The sequence below is a fragment of the Danio rerio genome, chromosome 14, assembly GCF_049306965.1.
Source record: "Danio rerio strain Tuebingen ecotype United States chromosome 14, GRCz12tu, whole genome shotgun sequence".
Taxonomy (NCBI): Eukaryota; Metazoa; Chordata; class Actinopteri; order Cypriniformes; family Danionidae; genus Danio; species Danio rerio.
In genome coordinates, this window is record NC_133189.1 from 30,762,319 (window position 1) to 30,780,524 (window position 18,206).

Genomic DNA, 18,206 nt, shown 5'->3' on the forward strand with positions numbered 1-18,206 from the left:
AACATGACTGATTTTATTTTATTTTTGCATTTATGAGGAAAAAGTTTCATTATGAATGAGACACCTCTCCATTGTGGATGTAAAAGATGTGAAAGTGGCATTTGTGAGACTTTGGTAATTAAAAAATAATTGTTTGAAAACATGGACAGAGACATAGACAACTTTAAAAGTATGGTAAAATATTAATTACACATAAAAACTTTTGGTTTTGGTGAAAATATTTTTTTTCATGCCAAGGTTGACACTTGCATGGAATTGTTCATAGATAATCTGCCCAGATCATCCTGCTCCTATATTGTTCAGGCTTCTGCAACAGATGCAGGAGCTATAAAATGAGCCCTGGCATTAAAAGCACAAGACTTAACTAATAGGTCACTGTCTTTCACCAAAATTACAGATCATACTTTGCAGCTCATCAGATAAATGAAAGTATAATGCCATTTAAACATTGAGTCTCTGCCGTTGCACTGATCCTTAATATAATTTGTTAAATGCACACCAAAACTTTATGAAGCTCAGCAGACAGTGTCTTTAGGATAAACTAAATAAAATGAAATCAATTAAATCTTCAAAAATCAAGTTTAGTATTAAATACTTGCATCAGTAAAATGCATATTAAAATGAAAATACAATCATTTTTATATATTTTTTAATACTGTAAAAGGAGAAATTCTGTGGTTTGCAATCAACCTCAATTCAAGCAATGACCATCACAAAGACCACAGTTGTCAAAACAAAATTGCTCACTATTAGGTGAAAAAGTTTCCATATGTCATAGAAGGCAGGTGCAAACTTCACACCCTGTTTGTCACTGACGCAGTTCCTGTTTTGAAATCTAAAAAACATCCTTAAAGCAATAACCTACCTAAAAACTGTGTGTACTTCAAAAGTGAGCTGGGTGTTCTTGTACAGTACATTTTAAAACACCTAGAGATAAGTATTTTATGTGGCAACTGATATTACACCACATATTCTGCAGAGAAGCACATATTCCAAGTTAAACCTGACTTGAAACTAATGCATTTAAATAAACTGCTCCAAGTCTGATTAAGAGCTGATCCAACCGATAATTATTATTCACATTTTAGGAATGAATGGAAATGCAGACACATTACATATTAAGAATTAGCGTTTTAAAAATGTGTACTTTTATCCAATAAAAGGATATGTGAATAAACAATGAGGGAGACTAATATACAGAATAAATTCAACATGAAAAAGGTAATTCTCAACAGACTGTATAACAGGATTATACAGTATAGCGCTCCAATCTAAGTCATCTCAGATTCCATTTTAATTATCCTTAAATATCTCTATTAGGTCTGCGCTATTTTGGATAAATCTGACATTTCCATATTTTGTTTTAGTGCGATATACATACAATTTTAGCAAATGGTTTGAATAGCTCGATTTAGAAATGTTTAATTTAGATCGACTGGGAGTCTGGGATGATCAAGTCTTTTTCTAAGCAGTGCATCTGCATCTGCATATAATATATTACAAGCATATATAAATACAACAGAGCAAAAATAAACAAAAAATACAGTGCTTTATGGTTTCCTGAACAGTATTCAAAAAACAAAAACTTAATTAAATGTAAAATAATATGCTCACTTGGTTCCTCAATAAATAATCTAGTAATGCAATATGACATGCACATACACACATTGTAATATTGATTCTCAAATGATACATTGTTCAGACCTAATCTTAATGAAAGTTAGTTTATTACAGATTGTATATAATTATCTCACAGAATCATCTAGCCCAATGGTCTCAAACTCAATTGCTGGAGGGCCACAGCTCTGCAGAGTTTAGCTCCACCTACCTCCAAATCACACCTTCTAAGCCAGTGGTTCCCAACCTTTTTCTTAGGGGCCCCCCCTATAGGCATATACAAACATTGGAGCCCCCCCACCATTAAAATACACACTCACGCACACACATATGCTTTATATATATATATGTATATATATGTATATATATGTATATATATATATATATATATATATATATATATATATATATATATACTGTATGTGTGTGTTTGTGTAATATTAATATATAATATGTATATAAACTATAAATTAATCAGTTTTAACTTGTCCTGGCCTTCAATAAAACCAAAATTTAGGTAGGCTTTGCCATACTGTTTAATCTTTTTCTTCGCCTCTGAAGAATCACTGCATTTACGTTTCTCTGCCGATTTTGTTTTGATTTTGCCTTTACGACACGTTGACAAGCACATTGCGTGAGTGAGCAAAATTTAAATAATTATTTAAAGTTATTTATTTATTATTTTCACTATTATGTTGGAATTTTAAGCATATGTATTGATATATATATATATATATATATATATATATATATATATATATATATATATATATATATATATATATATATATATATATATATATATATGGTACTTAAAAATACATATATAATAGTAGGGCTGCTCGATTTTGGGAAAAATCATAACCACGATTATTTTGGTCATAATTGTAAAATTGTAATCATGATTATTCAAAACGATTATCAGTTAAAGTCAAAATTATTAGTGCTGAGAATTTTTTTTAAATATAAATATTTCCCAAATTATGTTTAACAGCAAGGAATTTTAACAGTATTTCCTATAATATTTTTTCTTCTAGGCTTATTTGTTTTATTTTAGCTAGAATAAAAGCAGGTTAAAATATTTAAGGTCAATATTATTAGCCCCCTTAAGCAATAAATATTTTTGATTGTCTGCAGAAGAGACTACTGTTATACAACGACTTGCCTTATTACCCTAATTAAGCCTTTGAACTGCACTTTAATCTGAATGCTTGTATTTTTAAAAATACCTAGTGAAAGATTATGTACTGTCATCATAGCAAAGATAAAAGAAATCCGTTATTAGAAATGAGATATTAAAACTAGTATGTTCAGGAAAAAAAAAACTTCTTTCCATGAAACAGAAATTGGGAGGAAAAGGGTTGCTAATATTTAGGAAGGCTAATAATTCTGACTTCAAGTGTATACATACAGTTATTTTCCACTCTGCACAGGAAAGAGAAATAAATACAATAGAATAAAAATATTAAACAAACTGTGCTTTAAGCATCTTCACTGTAAGAAAAACACTTTAGCTACAGCAGTCCTTCAGTCAAGACTAGTGGGGGATTTTCTAGTTGTTTGATTAATAATCATAGAAACAGGCGGCAGTGGGAATATTTCTCGCTGTCTCTTTGGTTTCTCTTTCACGTGTCTTTTGATTCTCAACTCGTTTGTTTATTACACAAATGAGGGTTAATATAAATAATCACTAATCACCGCGTTTTGACACCTATTTGACCATTAGAAAGCTCATGTTAATGACTTTAGATGTCTGCGCTCCTCTGCTCGTCTCAGAGTGCGAATGAGCGAATGCTGACCGGCCGCATGATTCTGACTGAGTGTGCTTGCTGCACACACACATAAGCACGCGCTCGTTCGGGCTTTTAGGAGCAACACGTGTACAACTAGAAAGGTGGCGGTATATGATGCAATAAGCGTTTATCTCGATTAATTTTTTTTTATAGTCGTTTGAAATCGAAATCGGATTTTCGATTAATTGTACAGCCCTATATAATAGTGGAGCATTTTAATGCCTTTTTCTACCTCAACACTTATCCTCTCCCGCGCCCCCCTTGTGAACTCTGGCGCCCCCCTTAGGGGGGCGCGGACCCCAGGTTGGGAACCACTGTTCTAAGCCTTCTCACACTATGCTATCCGTACCGTGCCCAGGCCCGTTTCCCGGATCGTTTGAGAAGTGTGAGTACGCTGAATCGAGCTCAGGTTCACTTGGCCGGCCCTGGCCCGGTTGGAAGAGCGCGGATCACTTGGGCTTTGGCGTGGTACACTTGTGTGTGAGTGCAAAACGCCCCAAAGCCCAAAACTGACAGCGAGACGTGACTTTTAATGGACCGTTTCATATGGATTTATTAGTCATTTTTACTGTTTAGTGAACGCAAACTGCCATAGTTTATTAAATACACAAACCCCTCCTTGCACAACAGCTGCGCACCATCAGCAAATCTCCTAATTCCTGCAGAACGAGGGCTTTATGATTGTTTATGAGCGTCAAAAGTGGCGAATCTATTCGGCGAAATATATGACCGTGTCACCGCATCCCTAAGGACAAAAGCGATATAATTAGAGAAATCTCCACTGTGCTGAGCGAGAGCTTACTGAACAGCGCAGCATCGATGACATAAGCATGCCCAGGCCCGATTGTAATGTGACTGTGGACCGTCGAGGGAAACGCTGAGGGGGGACTAGCGTGCTTTCTCCCGGTTCGAGGCAACTGTACATAGTGTGAGTACGCCCTTAATAGTCTCTAGTTGTCTTGAACACCTTGATTATTTGGATCAGCTTTGTTTGATTAGGGTTGGAGCTAGGCTTGGGCGGTATCCAAATTTTGATACCGTCAAACCGCCTCCATATTTTACCCCGGTTTCCGGTATTACCGGCGTAATAAAAAAAATTATGACGTAAGGCTCAGACAGCGTCACCAAACTGTTGGCTTGAGCCTAAACCATTCAGAAACTGAATAGCTTCTATGCGACCTTAGGCTCGCGGTCAGAGAGAGAGAGAGAGAGAGAGAGAAAGAGAAAGAGAAAGAGAGAGAGAGAAAGAGAGAGAGAGAGAGAGAGAGAGAGAGAGAGAGAGAGAGAGAGAGAGAGAGAGAGAGAGAGACGCACAGCACCTCTCTCTCTCTCTCTCTCTCACACACACACACATCTCTCCCGCGATTTATTCAGAAATTTACTCCCACACCATAAGAAATCTGGCCGGTTCCCGCGGTACTGCAGCGGGAATGCAGAGCTGTAATCGGGCCATAAAAATTATACCCGATAGGTCCCGAGTCCGACAGGTACAGTTTGATTGACAGCTTTATAAAGCCCGAACTCATTTACAGCCCGACATTATTCAAATGTGCTCATGCACACAGCTCTAATGCAATTTTTCAAGAATGAGTCATTTATATGTTTTAACATCATTTATTCGTAACAAACGTAGACTAGGCTATATGCCACTTGAAAGTTGGAACAAAGAAATAAAAGTCCTACAGCTGTAACATCGTAACATCTCAGCACTCTATAGGTCTAGGTACATGCACTTAGCCTTTAAATTGGCCAACACACCAATGAAAAAAAATCTTTCTTAACAAATCAAATTAAAATAAACTCTAAATGATGACGGGTATTTTGGCAGTAACGAAATTAAGATAAAGGCTCTGCAAGGTTTGTTTCTCAACTTCTCTTCACAATCTGGCATTAAGGCGGCGGTGAAGCTGAATATTAAAAAAATAATGCCACCATTAGTCTGTATACTCTGTCTACATTATGATTATATGGTTTAATTAATATTTATTTATAATTGAAAAACCCTTTACTCACCAAGATTAGGCTACGTGTGTTTGTGGAGGAACATTATTAAATCCACAGGCTTTAGCGCAGTCCTGCGCTCACGGGGTCCAGCAGCTGAACACCCTTTCCTGCGGCTACAGGTCGAGATGCAGAGTTCTGATCTGGCTGATTTTGCAAGTTTTGGGTTGGATTGTTTGTTCATCTTCTACCAGTCAGGAACATCCATTTAATTTTCCATGACAGCAGTTTTACTGTAGCAAACGGCCTCGTCTTTTTACCTGTCAGCTTGCGGTTTAGGGCTCTACCGTAATACGCAGTGTATGAGCGACCGCGAAATACCTGCGGCTGGAATAGCCGCTCTTTCTGAGCTAGTGACTGGCTTGACCGCCGTAATAATTCGCTTTTTTTACTACTTCATCATCATTTGTTTCACCTTTGCAGGGATGGATTTTAATGCTGGGATTTGGATTTTTTCGGGTCTCGCCGGGTTCGGGCAAAGATCTTCAGCTCTAATGCAGACCTGTCGTTCATATTAACCACGTCTCCCTTCTGTTCAGTCGAAACTGCCAAACTGCAGGACACTTTGAAGCGCGACACGTCACGTCACCTCTCCCTCTCCCCCTCCCTCTTCCTCTCTCTATCTCCTCCACACTGTCCCGTGATGACAACCACACATACGTTTTTGTAGGCATTAAATAAAGGATATTTAATATTTTATGACGGTATAACGGTATTGAAACTGACACCGTTGCTATTTTTAGATCTCGCGGTATACCATAATACCGAAATATCGCCCAAGCCTAGTTGGAGCAAAACAGTCAAGAGCTACAGCCCTCCAGGGATCGAGTTTGAGACAAATGATCTAGCATAACTGTCCTAAAATTCAGACACCTTCCTCCAAACTCAAAATAACATGAGAAATTGGTGTATGCATCTTTTTTCATTCTGCGGAATATCACATTTATAATGGAGAAAAAAGGAACTACAGCAAATTAAAAACATTTTAGCTTAATCATAAATGCATTAGGCTCCCCAGAAAGAAACAGTACTTAGTATGTTTAAAGCATTCTTCTAACTTCAGCAAGCATTATAAATTCAGATTTTTTTGTTGGAAACAGCTACTGGCAAACATTTTGAATGGCAACAACAACCTGAAATCTTACAATCATCCAGTGATTGTATACAATGGGAGGGCACACTCCAAAACACCTTGCTTATCAGCAGAAACAAGCAATCAGCTTGTAACCAGCACATTCAGTCTTTATGGTTGAGGGACTGATGATAGCAAAGCTTTAACAATAGGAAGTACAGGACTCAGATCAGCAATATAAGAGCTCAATACACAAACACACACTTCCCTATCTCCATCCTGCCTCTACACTCAGCTGCTCCATTTGCAAAATGAGAAGCAAAGAAAGCATTACCCATATTGATTTTTCTAGCAGTCGCAAAAGCCTTGCACTTAATGCTTTTACTCGATGCTCTTAATTCATGATGAGGCTTTTTGATTTAAAAAAACAATAATCTTTTTGGAGTAAGGCTAATATGCCCATAAAATGAAAGTTGACATTCAACGTGGTTTATGATTTAAAATGAAAATAATGTTTAGATGCTAATCTCAATCACAACAACATTATCAGAAGATGTGCATCTTAATGCTGCTTTTTAATTAAGATATACATTTAAAAGCAGTGCCATTTGTAAAATTACACACAAAATCAGCTTTCTAAATCATAATGGAGTTACATTTTGACACTAATAGAGCTCCAGACCAAGAAAGAGGTGCTTTTACTCCCTGCTGGATCAATTGATTTATTACAAGAACTGTCATGCAGTCGCAATGCCTCTAGTGGGTTTCAGCCCATGCATTATCCTTAAGATCAAATTACGCATAGAATTAGGAATAATAGCCAGATTGAATGAGCCATCTAACATTTTAGTGACATTTAAAAGCTTGAAAGAAGCACAGACTTACAATCATAATCGGAAAAGTAGGCCCAGAACAAGACAATTTATCTTTTTCTAAATATGGAAGAGACCCGTCACACCCATCCAAGACAAAGATGCAGTCGTTCAGAGGGGGGTTGTTTAATTGCTTGACACCATCCAGTCTCTTCATCCCTGGGGTCTTACATCATCGACACAAATAGGGAAAGACCTTCTTCATGCTGTACATAAACAATTTCCACCCCATTGTTCTCCTTTACTCGGACACCACAAAGTTTTCTGACGGTATACATATTTAGCACAGCACATTCATTTCAATCGATATTATTCAGGATCAGGTTGAAGCTCGAGATTGACAACAGATGTGAGTGCTAACATGAACATCTACATGACAGATGTTACACGTTGGCAGATATTCAGAAAGCCTCAATGGAAATGAAATCTGCTGTTGCAAAAACTAGGTGTGAGGAACAGACTTAAAAATGACTGCAGAGGTAAAATATGAGTTTTTGCCAAATTTCAGCCAAATATTAAAGCGTACAGCTAACCATTAAAAATTCCATCTAGAGAGAAAATATCTTTTAACCTTAAAAACAAACAAAGCTCTGAAAGTTACAGTATACAGTTGAAGTCAGAATTTTTAGCCCCCCTGAATTATTAGCTCATTAATTATTAGCTTATTAAACTTCTGTTCAACGAAGACAATGCTCAACACATTTCTGAACATAAGTTGTCAACTCATTTCTAATAACTGATTTCTTTAATCTTTGCCGTGATGACAGTAAATAATATTCAACAAGTTATTTTTCAAGACACTTCTATACAGCTTAAAGTGACATTTAAAACCATAACTCGGTTAATTAGGTTAACTAGGCAGGTTAGAGTAATTAGGCAAGTTATTGAATAACGATGGTTTGTTCTGTAGACTATAGAAAATAATATATATATAGCTTAAAGGGGCTATTAATTTTTACCTTAAAATGTATTTAAAAAAAATAAAAACTGCTTTTATTCTAGCCAAAATAAAACAAATAAGACTTTTTCCAGAGAAAAATATATATTATGACATATTGTGAAAATGTCCTTGCCCTGTTAAACATCATTTAAGAAATATTTTAAAAATCTAAATCAAAAGGAGGTTTATTAATTCTGATTTCAACTGTATGTATTTGTCAAGGTGAGACATCAGATTTTGGTGGCTGCAATACATCTATACAAATGTGTGTAAATTAGGGATGTAACGGTATTGTAAATACCGTCATACCGCAATATTAATTTTTTTCGATATTACCGAAGTCGCATGACTCGGTAAAACTATAGGTCTTCTGAGAAAATTTGCTCAGGCGATTGAAGCGAACGGGAGGTAGCGAAAACTACTGTTCCCATCAGCCCATGCTTGACCATCATCCCTTGCGGTCTGTTGTCGCTACAGATCCAGTAATGCGGAAATGGAGTGTGCTGCTAGAAGCGGGGATGAAAAGAGCTGGAAAACTCTAAGGCCCCGTTTACACTAATGCGTTTTAGTTTGAAAACGCATAAGTTTTGCTACGGTTACGCCAACCGTCCACACTACGCCAGAGTTCTCGAGCGCCGAAAACGGAGCGTTTCGAAAACGCAGGAGAGGTTGTTTTCATTCTGAAACGCTGCTGTTCCGTCTCATTGTGGATGATGGAAAACGGAGACGTCTGAAAACGGAGGCGGGGCTGCAGACGTTCGCCTCTCTGATTGGGGCTTTTCCTGAATATTAAGTAGCCTAACACGCACAGTTCAGTGCTGCATTCTTTCCGTGTAAGTTCAGACTTCGCAAGTTTTGATCAAGGCTGCAGTCTCTTCTTCTCAGTTTGATATGGAAAAGCAGACTATACCGAGGACACGGGTAAATCTTTAAAGGGAACAGTGTACTTTATAACTTCATTCACATCACCCTGGCTTCGTTGTTTCACTTTCTCAACAATAAAATGTAAACATGATTTAAGGAACTGCCTATTTTCACTGTGTGGATATTTATAACAAAACGGAGCCGATAACAACTGCCTCCTTTCAATTTCAGTGAAAATACGAAACACAGCCTCTCTTTTGCTGAGTATCAGTTTTAATAATTGATAATGGCCATTTTAAAAGTGTAACATACAATAAGTTTATACATTATAGGAAATAAAGGCAAGCGATCAGTCAATATACAGAATGTACGTGGTTACATTAACCATTAACTTATCTATGCGCTCAGCCCAAACACGTTACCTGAGAACAAGTAATAGATTCCAATGCCCAAAGTCAGGGAATATGTCGTTAGATAAAGACAACAAGATAAATGAAATATACCGTTTAATAAATATAGTGAGATTAGATCCAGCGGGAGATGCTTGATGAGAAGTCCGACTAGCAGAGCTCTCATCTGGGTAGATGGGCTGAGTGTGATTAAATGTTGAATGTGATGAGTTTTCAACAATACTAAATTGAAACTTTATTTTTTTTACATGGTTTAATAATTTTTTGTTATTAAAATTGAAGTTCCTGTTTCAAAGCTTACAGATAGATGACTAATTTGTATGTTATTGACACTTTTGGCACTTTTTTGGAGTATTTTCATAAGTTTTGTTTTTTCCTGTAAATGATTCAATAAATACCGTACCGTGACATTCATACCGAGGTATTACCGTACCGTGAAATTCTGATACCGTTACATCCCTAGTGTAAATGCGTGGAAAGCATTTTAAATGCAAATAAAATACTTTGTTTCTAATAAGTTGTGTGAAAATATAGGTGAAATAATTGTCATTAAGTACATAAAAATCTAGTACTTACTAAAATATATCAAATAAGCGATCATATAAAAATATATTTTAATTGATTAAAAGTGTGGACAAATGTGCAAAACCTAGTTTAATAAATAGACAGATTATACAGATTTAAATTGAAAATCAATTAGTACTTTGGGGCTCCACAGTTAACTTGTAATTTGTCATCAAATGATTCTTGTTCCAAATAAATATTCCAATGTTTGTTTGTTTTTTGGTGCATACAAACTATTGCAATTTAGTTGGTGTCTTGTATTTTGTAAATCATGGTCTAGACTGTTTAATTTCTACCCCGCCTAAAAGAAAGTGACACATTCATGCTTTCAACATCAAAGTCAACGATGAGATGGAATGCATGTGGTATTTCACAGATAAATTATAAAACTGCTGAAAAACAACTGCAAGCATAGTTTTATTGCAACCAAGTGGCATTACTCTGTGACAAATCATCATAATCTTATTATGTGATGAATGAAAGCCAGTAACAAGGTAATGCTGTTCTTTGAAGGCGCTCAGTCTCTGATAACATGGTACAAGCTGACCGAATCTAAATCTCCCTGCATCAAGGTCAAAAACAAGCTGCTGCTTTTCAAACGAGTTTCTACTAAAAGGACAGACATGCTTTCTAAAAAGCAAGCATGTCAGTGCATCAATGCTAGGTAGCACAGGTCCTTTTGTGGCTCTCAATCTACAATGATTTACAACACTTCACAAGAACTGTAATAAACAACTCTTGGACCACTTGAATAAACAAAAAACACATCTCCTCTTTACCACTCTTTGTCCAACACAACTGGTTGATCAATGCTTGGAAAACTAAAGAGAATGCTAAAATATTCCCAAAAACTGCACACATGGATCTATGTTTAAAACCTCATCTAACAGGCACAAACACAATATGTTAACAAACAAAAGGTTAAAACAAACTTTAGCCATCAGATGGACCGTTCGGACATCCATCTAGGGGTTTAAATCAAACACACACAACGACCTCCCCTTAAATCCCGTGTGAGTTGCGTATCTAGACAGCATCTTTTGGCCGCCAAATGCACCTTTAGAAGATTCTAGCCAAAACATAACAATAAGTTTTTGCATCCATAAACGCTGTCTGACTGGGCAGCACACTAGGGTTTGAGACACAGCCAGTAAGACACGCCACGACACGCACATCTCTCCTCACAAGAATGTGAACAGTCACTTTCTTTAACTATAAACCAATTATTATTAAAACACAGGAGTTGTACATTTCATCCGCCCGAGGTTTAGTACTTAAGTATGAACAATTTAACATCAAACCGCACAACTTTATTGGCTTATAAACGAGGACTGAAGCTAAGCTAACGTTACATTAGCCTCAACTTTGTATGATTAAGTTAAAAACATTGCTTTTTAAGTCAAAAACGCATTTCCTTTTGATAACATTACTCGTTAGCGTAACTTTCTTAAATTACAAAAACATATACTTTCAAACATTTTAGGTTTTCTCTATTGTGTTAAAACTTTGTGCTAGCCCAGGTGCTACATAGCCAGTTAGCAGTTTAGATTTGCAGTTTGTGGTTTAATTAAACCCAAATAACCAATACAGCTTCCAAACAAGGCTCTGCAACTGATTTTAAATATCTTACAAGTTGCTTTAGGAAAATGTAAATACACTTTGTTCACGTGTTTTCCTCACCTCATTCACACAAAAAGGAGAAAAAAACAGCAAGGAAACTTTTTCAATCACTTCTCAACACCTCCCTGCGGAAAAGCCACCATCCCTGCTGGAATAAAGTTGATAAGTGACCGCTGAAGCGTCTTTATCGGTTAGATGTATTATCATTAGGTTACATACCTTTCAAGAAATGCTGTAGACTCTGTCGACCTTTGCTCTGTTTTACAGACACCGACATGAAGGAGTTTTTTTCCTTTTTTCCTGCCTCTCTTTCCCTCGTCTCTCACCCTCCTGGCGTCAAACAGGCTGGAGGCGAAGTGCATTAGTGCATATCCATCCGCCCATTTGACAACCTACCACTCTTCTTCTGTTAGCAGCTCGAGTGACTGCAGATGCATTTGATCAAAAGATGTGTGTGATAAATGGACTATCTTAGTGTATATAATAAGAGTAAATGTCTGTTCTAATTAGATGAGAGGCGAAAATAACTGTTAGATATAAATAAAACCTATATTTTTGGTACTATAGCAGTGTTTAGTTTATTATTGTTGTTTTTGTTGTTATTTTTATTTGTATATTGTGTATTATTAATTTTAATCCTCATTTGTTATTTTTTGATCTATCTGTTCATTCATTTATTCATTCATTCTTAATTTGTTTGTTTGTTGTTTGTTTGTTTGTTTATAAGGTTTTGGTAATCTCAGCAAGAGATATCATTACATTATCTTATTATTAAAATATGTAATTTATACACCCCATATCTGTAATGAATATGAAAGTGTAATTCATATTTATTATAAAATGATTTGTTGTTGTTATTATTATTATTATTATTATTATTATTATTATTATTATTATCATTATTATTATTATTATGTGTAAAATATTAATCCTCATTTGTCCTATCTTTGTCTCTCTGGTCATTCATTCATCCATTTGGTAATATACAGTCCATTGCTGTTGTCATTGTCAGAAGCAAAACTCATTACATTAAGATTAAAATAATTTATTTATACAGCCTACATAATGTGTATTTATGTGTATCTAAATCTATTCAAATCTATCTGTCAGTTTATTATTATATATTTTTTTATATTTATTATTTAAATTGAATAAGGTGCTTGGTAACTTTGGATATTGTTATGGTAATGGTAATCATTAAAACCGAACGAAATATGTTTTGAATACTATTATTTTTCACATAATGTAATTTTGGCTGTATTAATAATAATAATTAAATTATAGGAGGAAGCCTTATTTGTGAGCGAATATACTAGATGTAGGCCTGTAGATTTAATGGCGGAAGGATACCTTTGGTCACCATGTTTTTCCCGAGCCGTCTTGAAGTTGTGCTACGGTCACGTGACGTCACGATGCTTGGCTCCACTCTGTCTGGCTTTTAAAACTTCACTAGTACAGCAGCCAATGGAGAGAGAGTTACGCGCTGCTTACTTACTCGCGCTCACAAACGAGCCAGTATTCAAATTCATTAGTTTGCTCATCTGCGTTATTAGACAAGCAAAATCATTAATAATCGCTGTAGAGAACTATCTATCTATCTATCTATCTATCTATCTATCTGTCTGTCTGTCTGTCTGTCTGTCTGTCTGTCTGTCTGTCTGTCTGTCTGTCTGTCTGTCTGTCTGTCTGTCTGTCTGTCTGTGTCTATCCGACCCTCTGTCCATCCGACCGTCTACCTGAGGAAATATCGGAGGTAACGCTTGGAGCTTTGTAAAAATATACGTAATTTTCACTCTATATTATTGTGACGCTGCGTTGACTTGGTTGACTGGTCCCGATATTGTGCAGGAGATTGTCAAATGCACATGCAGGGTTATTATTGTCCTGAATGTGCCACGGGGTAAAATTGTATCCAAATTCACATGATTCGCGTTCATCTGGGTATTTTGATTCTGTTTACTGGCTATGATCCCACATGTGTATTTGCTCTGCTCTGGCTTTCTGTAAAGCACATGTCCTGAAAGAAAAGAGTCACAGCTTCTGTAGGCCCTTTAGCAAAGTCTGTGTATTTTTCTAATAAATCTATCTATCTATCTATCTATCTATCTATCTATCTATCTATCTATCTATCTATCTATCTATCTATCTATCTATCTATCTATCTATCTATCTATCTATCTATCTATCTATCTATCTATGTCTGTTGTTTTTATTTATTTATTTATTTTTATTGGATGTCTGTGCTTATTGAATGACAGTTTTTCTCTATTGCTTTGGTTCAATTCTGGATTGAAATTTTTATTTTTCAAAACAATAAGTTTAGATCTCTGAATAATTAGCTTATTGTTCACTTCAGACGGGCATTTCTTATCAGTTTTTCTCAGTGGCTTTGGTGCATTTCTCACAACACTGTTTACATTTGCACAACAGTTCATGCATTTCTCAAAACAATAATCTGCAAAACCTTGCTGATAACCTGCAAAAGCGTGCCACTTGCTCAAAATGGAGAGCTCATTCCTCAAAAGCAAGTATTCATGTCAATGACAGTGTCAGTGTCATCAAGATGAAAAGTCCCAACACCGTTGTTTATGAACAAGATAGTCAAATGGCTTTGCCATGGTTTCATCATGACAGTTTTCTCTACATTTTTTAAAATGCAGAAAAGTCCGATTTTGGTGACACGTGCTGAAAATTCTAAAGACAGCACTAATACTATTGGCACAGCCGTTTGAAAACTACAGTAAATTTAGACATCACTGCATTTAGTGAGGTGTCTGAGTACAAGACACTGAATATGTATGTTTTTATGCTCTTTGCAATTCTAATTTATTCACAGCATTGTGCAAAAGAACAAACACAGTCTTATTTACAACAAACAAAAACTTCCTTTAGGTAGAGCTGTGCACAACTGTAAACAATATTGCAGTACATATTGGAACTAAACCTACAACATACACAGGTCTGTAAATCATTCATGAAATTGTTAAATTTAGAAGACATTTTGAGGAAAAAAAAGAATTAAAGATTTTTTATAAAATTAGCTTGACAGATTTTGACAACTAGTTCAACATTTTTGTATGTTATGACTTGAGTAATGAAATAAGGATTATTAGTTTTATATGGAATGACTATTTAGCATTTACAAGATTAGTTAATTTTGACTCACCTGACATCAGCAAATAATAATGCTATGAACAGCAGAGTTGTATGAAAGCAATTTATGCATGTCCAAAAGCATCTGCAATTTGTTGGAAGGAATGAGAAACTGCTACTATGATGTGCACAGATGACTAATTGTTTTGAGAAATGCATGACCTGTTGTGCAAATGTAAACAGTGTTGTGAGAAATGCACCAAAGCCACTGAGAAAAACTGTAAGTTCACTTATACCGCATGTCTTTGGACTGTGGGGAAACCGGAGAACCTGGAGGGAACGCACACGGAGAACATACAAACTCCATACATAAATACTAAGTTGTGTCGGTGCCAATAGCCTAGTGGTTAAATGCGCCAACACATAACATTAAGATGCACACGGTGACCTAAGTTTGATTCCTGGCTTGAGGTCCTATGCTGATATCTCATAATGCTGTCCTTCACTGTCTTTCCTATCACAATAATGGTAATGTAATGTAATGTGTATTTATATAGCGCATTTATTGTGTATGGCCATACACCCAAAGCGCTTTACAATCATGAGGGGGGTCTCTCCACACCACCACCAGTGTGCAGCATCCACTTGGATGATGCGACGGCAGCCACAGGACAACGGCGCCAGTGCGCTCACCACACACCAGCTATTGGTGGAGTGGAGAGACAGTGATTGAGGCAATTCGGTGGATGAGGATGATTGGGAGCCCATGATCGTAAGGGCCGATAGAGGGACTTTGGCCAGGACACCGGGGTTACACCTCTGCTCTTTCACGAGAAGTGCCATGTGATTTTTAATGGCCACAGAGAGTCAGGACCTCGGTTTAACGTCTCATCCGAAAGACGGCGCCCACTGACAGTGTAGTGTCCCCTTCACTTTTACTGAGGCATTAGGACTGACGCAGACCACAGGTTGAGCGCCCCCTGCTGGCCTCACTAACACCACTTCCAACAGCAACCTACTGTTCCCTAGTGGTCTCCCATCCAGGTACTAACCAGGCTCAGCCCTGCTTAGCTTCAGTGAGTAACCGGTCTTGGGCTGCAGGGTGATATGGCTGTGGCAAACCCCTAAAAAATGGTGACAAACCCCTAAAAAATAAGAATTATAGAAATGCCAACTGGTACTCAAACCAGCAATCGTCTTGCAATGAGGTGACAGTGCTAACCACTAAGCCACTATGTCACCAGATCTGTGCCAGATAGCCTAATAAAAGTATGTGCATTAGTGTTAGAAAGCTACATGTCCTAAATTGTTATATTATAATTGTTGACAAATATTTGAATGTGTTATTTTAATGGAATATTTCCTATGTATTGTCAGCTAAATAAACAAATAAAAATGTAATTAAATAAGTTATAAATAAAATTTATTTAATTAAATACAAAATAAATTTAAGGAATTGTGTTTCACAGTTTTTCTCAACATCTTAACATTCAAATCTCAAAACGTTTTGCTGGAACTATAGAACTCTATTTAATGTCTGCAAAATGTACACTGAAAAAAATATTTCTGCTGTTTGTTCAAACCACCTGTTTAAAATGAGCTGAAACAACACAATTTTTGTCATTTCTTTGGCAAATAATTTGTTCAGTCAATTTAAATTTGTAAACCATTAAGTTAACTTAAGCGTTTTGCGTTGGAACAATATGAAGAAATTGTGTTGGTCCAGCTATCTAGTTAAGGGAGTTGTAGGTCCCAGCATGCTTTGCATGGGATTGAATTAAGAAAGTGAAATGTTGACAATAAAAGTAATCTTATGTGTTAAAGTTAATAAACTTAGACTTGCTAATAGACTAATAGACTTGTTAGAGTTTATTCTTTACTTTAGTTTGAAGATGTAGAAGAGTTTCATGTAATGCTTCGAGTTTTGTGATTACCACCTAGAAGAAGAACCCATGCTTTTTTCAGCTTAATTAGCAAAAATGCAGTTTGTTGCTTTGCTCTGTGAGCAATAACTGTTTTAAAATTAGTTCTAAGATCAATCTCAACCAACTGTATATGTAACTCATGAAATAGGCTTTAAAACACTCTTTTAGTTCATTTAGGATAACTTCAAATAAAACTAAGAGACTTTGAAATGTACAACACATAATAGAAATACATGATATTATCACACCTTTGAGTTTACGTTAAATAAAATACAAATTTATTTAAACTTTTTTTTGATAAATGTCTCACCATCTCAATTGCATTTAGTTGTGTAAATTTTTTTTTTTCAGTTGGTGCTAAACAAATTTATTGGATAGAAATCCTGCCCTCCAATAAATTGCGTTCAACCAATGGCTTATTTTTTTGAGTGTAGTTACTCCCCCAAAACATTTTATTCATGCTTCAAAACAAGAGAAAATCACTTACTGTTGTGCACATTTCAACTCTGATCTGAGAAATGTACCAAAGCGTCTGAGAAAAACTGTAGTCGTTTGCTCATGACATAAGACTTTACATGAAAAATGTTTACATATTGTCATAATATTTAGTCATAATGTATTTTCCTATACATGTCCATTAGACTTCTTTTTACAAATCTGTCTACAATTGGAACATTTCTCCCTGGTGACTTGATTTTTTCTAATGAAGGTGCATCTTGAAGATTGTCCTATGTTAACATTTCTCCCTTTGTTTTGTTTTTTCTCTGTGCTTTTTCTCAGTACTGTGTCTTTTCCTTTCTCAAAACGACATGATCTGTCAACAAATTACAGTACAAACAGCAAAAGGAAAAACAGCCATAATTTACATCAGAACTGCAGCCCTCCAGAGTAGTGTTATACTGACAACATGACTAATCAATTTGACTGTCTCATCTAATGACAGCAGGACTTGTCATTCTGACAGCACTGACATCTTCATTGACACAGAAATTTAGTTTTGAGAGGTAAACTAAGGATTTTGAGCAAAAGAGCTTTTGTGGGTAATCCATGGTGTTTTACTATTTGTACACAATGTCTTGAGAAATGCACTTACTTACTGTTTTGCAAATTTCAATTCTGATCTGATAAATGTAAAGTGACTGAGAAAAACTGTAATCAACTAAATAGAGATCAGTGTATGTGTCTGAATGTGTGGGTGGGTGTTTCCCAGTACAATGTTGCAGCTAGAAGGACATCCGCTGTGTAAAACATATGCAGGGAAAGTTGGTGGTTCATTCCACTGTGGCGACCCCTGATAAATAAAGGCACTAAACCGAAGGAAATTGAATAAATGAAAGAGATCTGCTCTCTCTTTTCTCCCCCCTTCCGTTAAATTCAGAACACAGAGACACACTTCCTGAAGTAAACACAAGGGGTCAGTCTTTCCCTTTGAAAA

At 36.1% G+C, this 18,206-nt stretch overlaps 1 protein-coding gene across 3 annotated transcripts in view; it reads right to left on the reverse strand.

The window, feature by feature from the left end:
* smad5 (SMAD family member 5) overlaps nt 1-12,122 on the reverse strand; it is a 31,004-nt gene extending 18,882 nt beyond the window's left edge. Inside the window, exons 1-2 of one of the 3 annotated variants that reach the window (NM_131368.3) lie at nt 11,973-12,122; nt 11,814-11,898 (exon numbers count right to left, since the gene is read on the reverse strand). The gene's annotated coding sequence lies outside the window, so the exon portion shown is untranslated. Of the gene's footprint in view, nt 1-11,813; nt 11,902-11,972 lie in introns of all 3 variants that reach the window. The other 2 variants (XM_005173164.4, NM_001346309.1) reach the window with 2 other exon arrangements.
* Nucleotides 12,123-18,206: the final 6,084 nt, after the last annotated feature.